This window comes from Bos grunniens, chromosome 5 (assembly GCF_055505025.1).
Source record: "Bos grunniens cultivar Pamir isolate PY7600 chromosome 5, Bosgru_T2T1.0, whole genome shotgun sequence".
Classification (NCBI taxonomy): domain Eukaryota; kingdom Metazoa; phylum Chordata; class Mammalia; order Artiodactyla; family Bovidae; genus Bos; species Bos grunniens.
Genome location: NC_141169.1, coordinates 68,964,500 through 68,975,001, shown reverse-complemented (window position 1 = coordinate 68,975,001; position 10,502 = coordinate 68,964,500). Strand labels below are relative to the sequence as shown.

Here is a 10,502-nt window from a genome sequence, read left to right as displayed (position 1 = left end):
GAGTGAGTCCTAGCCACTGGACCACCAGGGATGCCCCTCCAATTGGATGATATTCTGGAAAAGGCAAAACTATGGAGATGGCACAAAGATCACTGGTTGTCAGGGGTTTGGGGGAGGGAGGGATAAACAGATTGCAAGGAATTTTTAGGGCAGGGAAAGGATTCTGAAAAGTAAATTGGTTCCACCTGTGAATTCCCCAGGATTCTGCCCCTTCCCACTGTCCTCTTGACTTGATAGAGCAAAGGAGAAGAGACCCAGCTGGGTTGAGTAGGCAAGAGACTAAATTGTCTTTTTTTTTGTCACCAGCCTTTACTAGGGATGTACAGGAGGGCCCCTTTGTCCCAGCTCCTCACAGGCATTCATTCACCCTATTTGCTCTGAGGCACTGAATAAGCTTGTTCTTTGAGCTGGACTTAACCATGCAGTTCGGTGTGATGAGATCATCCTTCCAGAGAGTGTGCTTGTGAAACCAATAAAGGCTGAGTTAGCACCAGACATCCCATCCCCCTCCCCCGAGAATAAATTTTCCCTCCCGTGCTCCGAGCCCCCCCGCCCTGGGACATGCCACCAACAACACTTTCTCAAGCTTATTTCTTCATCTCTTTCCCTCCTTAGACCATGACAGGGACCCTGTTCATCCATCACTCGTCTGGCCAGCCCCACCTAGGAGGTGCCAGGTCCCGTGCTAAACATGGCAGACAGAGATGAATAGACACAGCCACAGCCTCTCGTCTTGTTCATTTCCACACCCTTGGCATCAAGCGCGGTGCTCCGCAAATAAAAGACCTTTGTTGAAGGAATGGGTGAAAAGAATCCCTGAATGACCCCACATCAGGTTGTGGAAACTGCCCAACTAAAATCTGTTTGGGGGCTTTGGCCACCTGAGCCCGGGCCCCTCACTCTGGGAGAGCAGGGATGAGGACAGGAAGGGTCCTAGTGACATAAGGATGGACAGACGGTGTCCTTCATTATCACAGATCAAAAGCCAGTTCAGCCAGCTCAGCGCTCTGACAGCACGGGGCCGCCCTTTGTCTAGGAGAGAGATGCAAAGCAGGCAACGGTTCTTCCAGGAGTGCAAATGCACTGACACTGTTCTTTCTTGTCGTTTTCTCGCCCCCTTTCACAAAAATGGGACCATATAGTACGGACCATTTTGTAATTTGGGTTCCCCACACCCTGGCCACTTAGTATTTTTCCACAGTACTAAATTTATAAGGCAAGAAGTAGTTTTAATGGTTACATCACGTTCCCCTGTATGAGTGTACCAGCTCTTATTTTAACTGTTTCTCTAGTTTGGGATGTGTAGGCTGTCCCTAGATTTTTGCTGGGATGAATATCCTTATTCCTAAATCCTCAGAAGAAATTCCTAGAAGAGGAATTGCTGAGTCAAAGAGCATCAACTTTTGACCTTTATGACCAAATTGCCTACATCTGACGAGTTCCTGCAGGGGGTGGGTGAGCACCGGGCCCCTGTGAGGTTAGTGGGCAGTTTAATACAGATTCATGGGGCTTATCTGAATCCCTTGGGACCAGATGTACTTCAGAATTCAGAATTTTCTGGATTCTAGAGAAACACCACAGTGTATATTCTATGCACCATCTTGTACCTCCAGAAGATTCCAGGGCAGACCCACAATCCAACTTATTACGATTTCCTCAGTAAAACACATGAAGATTGACAGTGAGACAATTCAAGACCACAAACAGCCTCGTGGCAGCTCAGGTCAGGTTTTGCCACTAGATACGTTTTGGAGCTAGAAGTAATGTTTAAAAAAGAAAAAAACAACTTTCAGAGGCCAGAATTTTTGTAGCTCAGATTTTTGGAGAAAGAACCATGGTCTGTAGTCTTTTTGCTGCTTTGTGAGGGAAACTGGCTTAGCGGGACAAAAGGAGGGAAGGCAGGGTAAGGATGAAGTCAGCAGCTTGGGAGGAAAATCCATCTGTGTTTGGATCCTGGCTTCACCAACTGCAAGCTGGGTGTCCCTGGGCCAGTAGCTTGCCCTTTCTGGGCCTCATCTCTGAAGAGTACAGAGCTGTGGAGAAGACTGCAGAGAATGGAGCGTACAAAACTCTCAGCATATACCCAGCTGGCACTGAATAGGTGAGAGCAGTTATTAAACTTGCCCAGGTAGACTTCTCGGGTGGTCCAGTGGTCAAAACTCCATGCTTCCGATGCAGGGGTTATGGGTTTGATACCTGGTTGGTTGGGAAAGCTCCACATGCCACGCAGCCAAAAAAAAAAAAAAATCACACATACAAACTTGCCCAAGTAAACGGCGGCACTGGGAAATAAAAGGGGGTCAGATAAAGACTAAGTTCCTTCTCGTCTGTCAGCCCCCAAAGCTGACCTGCAGGAGTCTACTCTAACTTACCTAAGTGGAAGGCCCAGAAATTTGGGGAGAAGGAAGGGCCCACCAGGAGCCATGGTAGAATTGCTCCCAGTGGCCCCACTTGGCTTCTGCCCGACCTGGTGACGCTGGGGCCCTCTGTGCCCTGGCGCCCTGGCTGTGTGGGGCAGTGCCCAGGCCAGCCCCACCTGGACCTCCTCAGAGACCTATTTTGGTGTCCCAGGGTGCGGTTGCTGCAAACGAAGCCCAGGATAGTGCGAAGCTGCAGTTACAGAAGTAAGTTTCCCCAAGTGCTCGGGCAAGACACCAGCAGGTCCCACAGAATCGAGCTGTGGCATTAAGGACACGGGTGGCCCACCGGGAGGAGGTGTGAGAGCAGGCGCAGAGGGCTGGGGTCCTCTGGGAGACCACAGGCGGGTGCCAGGGTGGGAGGGGCGGATGAGGGCAGCCCCGTGGCTGGGGTGGGGGCAGGGCACAGGTCTGGGCTGGGCTGGGACAGAGCAGGGTAGGGGAGGAATCGGGAGAAGCCATCCTTCCCCGTGTTCCAACCACATGGACCTGGAAGAGTGCAGGATACACCCCTGGGTTGTTTACCAAAATCGAAAAGAGAGAAGAGGAAGAGGAGAAGGAACAGACTTGGAAATAAAAGCCTGAAAAGCCCTCTGTTAGATCCCCACTCTGGACCAGGTTTTACCAGCACAGATTCTAGCACCTCAGCTGCTGGAGGCTCTTTGTGCTGAGAACTCAGACAGATCACATTTGCCAAGAATAACTTTGTCAGGTCCTAACTGCTCTGCACCAGGACGTGCAGAGATGGAAATTTTCAGAAGCCCCCCCGTCCAAAGGGACCTTTCACAGCTCACCAAACAGACCCTGGAAAACAGCAAACAACTGGCTCATCTGTTTAGAAAGTACTGCCAGGATTTCTTTAAAAGATTTTCAGAAAATATTCTAGAATCCACTATAAAACTTTATCAAATGAGTTTCTTCATTGCTCATAAGCCCACTGAGTTTACACAATAATAGCTTTATTTCTAAGCATGGCTTCCAGTCTTAATCCATACAAATTTCCATGTTTATATTGTTTTAATCACAGTATTATTAGATTTCATTTATACCCTTTTCCTTTATATTCCATAAGTTTCTAATGGTTTTTTATAGTCCTCACCTTGATTCTAATAATAGCATCCATTTCATCATATTCTGGAGAAGGCAATGGCACCCCACTCCAGTACTCTTGCCTGGAAAATCCCATGGATGGAGGAGCCTGGTGGGCTGCAGTCCATGGGGTCGCTAAGAGTAGGACACGACTGAGCGACTTCACTTTCATTTTTCACTTTCATGCATTGGAGAAGGAAATGGCAACCCACTCCAGTGTTCTTGCCTGGAGAATCCCAGGGATGGCAGAGGCTGGTGGGCTGCCGTCTATGGGGTCACACAGTCGGACACGACTGAAGCGACTTAGCAGCAGCATCATATTCAATACCACAAACTTCTCACCAGACTATAAAAAATCATTTTTCACTATTACATTGATAAATAATGCTGCAACAAACATCTTTGTACAGGTGGTATATTCACAGACCAGCTACATACTTTTCTGTTATTTATTCAATATAGGTTTATTGGATACCTATTACATTAGGCCCAGGGGGTAAGTGAACAAAACAGATACAGTCTCTGTCCCAAAGGCCGAACAGTCTATTCTGTAATAATTTTCTGATTTGTGTTCCTTTTTCTGTCTGAGTAATATTCCATGCACAGCGGCTCATCCCTACAGGAGCCATGGGGTAGGAGATCAGGGACCACGTGCAAGGCTCCTGAGAGGCCACTGGGGCATGAACTTGCAGCCCGTCACAGGGTGGGTCTGGGCCTCTGCAGGCCTCTCCCCGCCACCACTCCCACCAGGGGCCCACCTCTCTAAACCGCTGGGAGTGGGCTACAGTGTGGGCAGGAAGTATTCTTCCTGGGACAGGGTGCTCTCAAAGGGGAAAGGACGTGCTGAGCGTGCTCAGCGCCTCTCTCCAGCCCCCGGGTCGGGCAACTCACTCCTCTCCTAACAGAGGGAAGGCTGCAGCTGCAGCTGGGGCCCTTGCCCACCCCCATGCGGCATGGAAACAGGAATCAGGGTTCCAGCGGCAGCGGGGAGGTGGTCCAGTCTCCTGCTTACAGCCCCCATCTCCACCCAAGACCTGCTCCTGACACCCAGCTCCTCTCAAAGCCTGGCCACTGGGACTGGCTCTCCAAGGCTCTGGGACCCTGTCAGCAGGCTGAGGGGTGACTGGAAGTGGTTAGGGTGGGAAAATGGCAGGATGTCACCCAAAGTCAGGATCGGAGTAAAATACTGACCCTGCAGTTGGTCTGAGTCTGCTGTTTGGTGGGATGACGGATTACAGGGCCAATAATCAGGAGGCAAATTCCTCAGCCGTGGGCTGCTTTTGACTGAATTATCATCACTAAATTCACTCCGGTGTTCTTGCTTGGAGAATCCCAGGGATGGGGAAGACTGGTGGGCTGCCGTCTATGGGGTCGCACAGAGTCGGACACAACTGAAGCGACTTAGCAGCAGCAGCAGCAGCAAATTCACTTAACTCAAGCTTTACCGTGTACCAAGAACTTTTCTTCATCATTGTCCTGTTGAGTCTCTGAGCAGCCCTCTGAGCCAGGAGCATTTACCAACTTTCCTTTACACTTGAGTGTAGATAACTTCTCCAGGATTGCCCTGGTGAGTAGCAGTGACCAAGTTCAAACCACAACGTGTCTGATGGCAAAGTGCGAATTCCTAGCCCCTGTGCTACGCCATGTATCAGCACATGGTCACCCCCGTCTCTCATGCCCTCCTTCTTGAGGATGCACAATTGCTTGCAAAATCACTGCTCCGGTTACCAAAGAGAAAATGTTTCATTTGACTGATCACACAAGACATTCTCGAGCATGGCTGGGAAAAGGCCAGTGTCTCCTGACAGCCAGATCTGAGCCTGCCGATGGTTCATGAACAATAATGATCACTAACGCCAACGGCCACCTGATGTGAAGACCCGACTCATCAGAAAAGCCCCTGATGCTGGGAAAGATTGAGTACAGAAGAAGGGGGAGACAGAGGATGAGCTAGTCAGATGGCATCATTGCAAATGGACATGAGTTTGAGCAAACTCCTAGAGATGGTGAAGAACAGGGAAGCCTGGCGTCCTGCAGTTCATGGGGTTCATGGGGCTGCAGAGTCAGTCATGACTGACAGACTGAACAACATCATCAATGGAGTACTTTCTAAGGCCAGCTCTGTTGCCAGTACCCTCTCTGTGTGCAGTCAGTTGCGTGCAACTCTATGAGACCCTGTGGACCATAGCCCACCAGGCTCCTCTGTCTATGCAATTTATTCCAGGCAAGGATACCAGAATGGGGTGCCATTTCCTTCTTCAAGGGATCTTCCTGACCCAAGGATTGAACCCACATCTCTTGTATCTCCTGCATTGGCAGGTAGATTCTTTACCAGTAGAGCTATCTGGGAAGCCCCTGTCAGTACCCTGAAAGAAAATTAAAGTCGCTCAGTCGTGTCCAACTCTTTGTGACTCCATGGACAATAGCCTACCAGGCTCCTCCGTCCATGGGATTTTCCAGGCAAGAATACCTGAGTGGGTTGCCATTTCCTTCTCCAGGGGATCTTCCCAACCCAGGGATTGAACCCAGGCCTCCCACACTGCAGACAGATGCTTTACTGTCTGAGCCACCAGGGAAGCCCTGTTAGTACCCTACCGACAGGTTAACTGATCTAGTCCTCGAAACAGCCACATGAGGGAGGTACTGATGTTTCCACCTCGTTTCACAGCTGAGGTGATTGAGGCCCAGAGAGGTTAAATGACAAGCCCAAAGTCACACAGCAAACGGTAAGCTAGGATTTGAACACAGCTTGTCCAAAATTTAAGAAGCTATTGGGACTTCCCTGGTGGTCCCAGTGGCTCAGACTCCACACTCCCAAAGCAGGGGGCCCAGGTTTGATCCCTGGTCAGGGAACTAGGTTCCACAAGCTGCCACTAAGAGCTTGCACGCCTCAACTAAAAATCCCGTGTGTAACACTAAGACCCAGCACAGCCAAACAAGCAAACAAATAAATATTTTTAAACTTCATTTTAAAAAATAGAAGCTATTGGTTCAGCCACCCTCCCTTAAATCCTTTTTGACTGAAGAGGAACAAAGCAGCCCATCCATTTCAGAACACAGGACACTGTGGTGATTCATGGCAGTGGTTCTCCCCGAGCTCCTTCTGGCATAAACATCTAGATTTTTCCACAAAACCATCCCTGGGAAATGCCTGTTGTTTCCTCACATGGGACTCTGGGGCCACGGGGAGGGCTAGGTTACAAAGTCTCATTTTATTTCTCAGTCAGTAGACTGGCCTTTGCCGTATTCTTATGTACAAGTACTTCGCCCTCTGAGCCTCTGCACTGACCTTCTCTGATTCTAAAACTTCTCTCTGCACAAAACATTCCATTTCCATAATGTGGCCTTTCTACTTTGTGGAGACTTCTCTTCTCTGCAAATATTGACAAGAGGTTTCCCCCCCACCCGTTGATGAATTAACACACCTCAGCCCAGCCAGCATTCTCTGTGCCCTGTATGCTTTGAAATGTACACAGAAGTGTTCTCGCTGGTTTTATTCACAGAGAGAACTGACTGGTCTCGGATGCAATGAGAACAAAAAAAAAGAACATAACAAGGAGGATCCCAAGAGAAGAGGTTTTCAAGCAGATGCTGAGACTGCCTAATGATGGTTTAACTAGTATCCAAGCCTTCCAGCAAGGAAAAGAGGGAAAGGAGACTGCATTAGGATGGCTAGTTTCACTTGTCCTCCTGGGAGCTCGGATATTCAAGTGAAGTATTTATTTAAAAAGTTGCTGTCTATTTATGGCAAATGAGGTGGGTTCCCGTTTATGATTTTGCCATATGTGTTTTTGTTTTCAAATAAATGTGTTTACCAGGAAGCCACCAGGGAAGCCCACTCTAAGGTATGCTCCGCTGTGCTTAGTCGCTCAGTCATGTCCAATTCTTTGCAACCCCATGGACAGAGGAGCCTGGCAGGGTAAAGTCCACGGGGATTCTCCAGGCAAGAATACTGGAGTGGGTTGCCATGCCTTCCTCCAGGAGATCTTCCCAACCCAGGGATCGAACCCAGGTCTCCCGCACTGCAGGCAGATTCTTTACTGACTGAGCCACGAGAGGAGCCCAAGCAAATACACAGAGGTGACCAAAAGGTGCATCAGGGTTGGGATGACACACACAGGAAGTCCACAGGGATCTCTGCAGGACGGGGGGTGGGGGCAGGGTCTTCACCTGCTCCTCCTCCTTCCCCCATGAGGAAGGCTGGAAGGTGCTTCGTTGAGCTTCAAGAGCAGCCCCTTCCCAGGACCCCTTCTCTCCTGAAGGAAGGGGAGCCCAGGCAGAGGGCACAGAACCTACCGAGAAGGTTCCCAGCTACACAGGGCATCTCTCAGTAGGACCTGGGCCTCCTGTTTCCCACAGAACGTCAGACCACTTGGGGTCTCTCTGTTTCTATTGTTATACCCAAGGAATGGAGGTTCCATTAGATCACACCTGACATGTGTTTGCTTCCAGAAAGGATGTGTCACGTGGACACTATTCTTCCTCCTGCTGCACGAGGGGCCTCGGTGTAGACGTGCAGCACAAGCGTGCCTGTGTGAGTGCCCCTGGGCCCCAGTGTATCTGAACAAAGGAGCAGGGAAGGTGCCAAAATGGAGCAATAGCTCAAACTCCCTGTTCCCAGCATGGCACTGGCCTGCCCTGCAGCCCTTCATCATAACGAATAAAATATTAATGTATTTTATTTATGCTCTAATGAATTTCATTATAAATACAATTAACTCTCTTACTCGTCTCAGACACAACACCTCGTGAATCTAATGAACAAAGTTTCAAGAGAGTCACATCCTGTCATTATCCATAACTAAACTCAAGATTCTAGGAGATATCCACAGACCCTAAAAATCAGCCCTTATAACTTGAAGCGTGTATTTCTTATAAATAGCTTTAGGAGCCGTGTTGAATGAAAAAACGGGGGGTGGGGGAGCATGCTTACCATTGCACAGGATGCTAAGCTTAATATCAAAAACATGCACAGAAATGCCTACCGCTGTCATAAACTGTCACTCTGTGATATACCACGTGTCATGTGATGCTCGCTTACATAGTAACAGGCTTGATTTTCTTGTGATCCCTGGATTCTTGCTCTCTCATTGGCGGGAGGGATGCTGGTCCTCAGGGCCAGCTGAACCTTGGGGAACCTACTGAGCATCTTACAGAGAGAGTTATTCCCTGGGACACAAAGCTCCAAGTCCAGCGTTGTGTTCGATAAACGCGTGTGTCTCAGTGAGCTGTGAGAAGGCCGAGGTCACACCCCAAAAAACATGTGGGTCTCCCACATTTGGTGTATACCTATATAGCTGGGGTTTAAAAAAAAAAAAAAAAGATTTTATTTTTTATAGCAGTTTTAGTGACGTGAAAGTCACTCAGTCTTGTCCGACTCTTTTTGCACAGTCCATGGGATTCTCCGGGCCAGAATACTGCAGTGGGATCTTTCCCTTCTCCAGGGGATCTTCCCAACCCAGGCATCGAACCCAGGTCTCCCGCATTGCAGGCAGATTCTTTACCAGCTGAGCTACAAGGGAAGCCTAAAGCAGTCTTAGGTTCACAGCAAAACTGAACAAAACTTACAGAAATTTCCCACATATTCCCTGCCCCTACACACACACAAACACACACACACACAGCCAACCCACCATCAGCACCTCCACCAAAATGGCATGTGCATTACAGTCCACCCTGACACATTATCACGGAAAGCCCGTGGATTCCCTCAGGGTTCACTCTTGGTTTTGTACATTCTAGGGTTTAATTAGACAAATGTATAACGACATGTATCCCCCATAACAGTATCATATGGTTTCATATTCTTGCCCTAAGAATCTTTTTTTTTCTTAAGAATCCTCTTTTCATATACTGACTTTCCCCCCCTGAGCTATAACCTATAAGCTTTTTCTCATATCATTAAATCTTTTCTGGAAAACAAAAAATGAATATCTCTATTAGTTAAAGTACAGACAGCTAAGCTGCTGTATCAGAGGCCCCAAAGTGCTGTATCTTCAAAGAGTGGTCCAGATAAGACACACGTGTCTTTCTCTCTCATTCAGCAGATGGAGGTGGGCAGGGCTCTCTGGGGCTGGCCATCCAGGGACCCTGCCTGGGTCCTTCCTTCTTGTTTTAATCTGGCTAAAACCAGATTGTCCCCTTTCTGTGCATGTTACCACCCAGAGGTTCTTCTGGAAAATGGGACAATAATGCCCAGCTCTTTGGTCCATCTGGGAGCCAAATGAAACAGTGCATGTAAGCACCTCATCGCATGAGGCAGAGGCGGTGTTTTTATTAGAATATCCTTATTTCAGAGGCTCAGGGAAGGAGCAGAGTTTATAACAGTGACAGTGAGCTAAGCCCTTGTGAAGCACGGCTCTTGAAATTCGCATGGGGTGGCGGGGGGCACCCCACACACACCAGAAGTGACCCTGGGCAGGCCCAGCCATGATCTTTTCTTCCCTTCCTTTACTTAATGGCCCTCAGTGTGGACTCCGGCAGAATGCCACAAGAATCATAAAAAGAAATTTAGAAGGCAGTTGTTGAGCTGTGTGAGCCACACAGGAGGCAAGGTAATTGCATTCCAAATCATGTTCCTGTCTCCTCATTTTCACCATGAGAAATTCATTTCACCAACAATTAGGCTCAAATTCACTATAGCAAGAAAGGAGCCAGGAAGGGAGGTGCCTGTGACAGAACCAACCACCCCGCCACATACACACGCCCTAGAGCGCCCGCACAAAATCCCCTTCCCACACTAGGGTTTTGGGGGAGAGTGGGGAGTATTAGCTCCTGACAACACCCCGTCACTTTATAGGGCCTCCTAAAGGGGAAGACGCAATGCAAGGCTGTGTTTTCCTTTGTTTAATTTTGTAACTACTCTCAAATGAGGTGGAGAAGGAAATGGCAACCCCCTCCAGTATTCTTGCCTGCAGAATTCCATGGACAGGGGAGCCTGGTGGGCTACAGTCTGGGATTGCGAAGAGTTGGACACGACTGAACACACAGCCCACA

At 48.8% G+C, this 10,502-nt stretch overlaps 1 long non-coding RNA gene across 1 annotated transcript; it reads left to right on the top strand.

Moving 5' to 3' along the window:
* The first annotated feature begins 1,464 nt into the window (after positions 1-1,464).
* On the top strand, positions 1,465-8,187 carry LOC147372354 (uncharacterized). The gene is made up of 3 exons (XR_015164016.1): positions 1,465-2,101; positions 2,572-2,624; positions 7,010-8,187. It is a non-coding gene; the product is annotated as an uncharacterized LOC147372354 (long non-coding RNA).
* Positions 8,188-10,502: the final 2,315 nt, after the last annotated feature.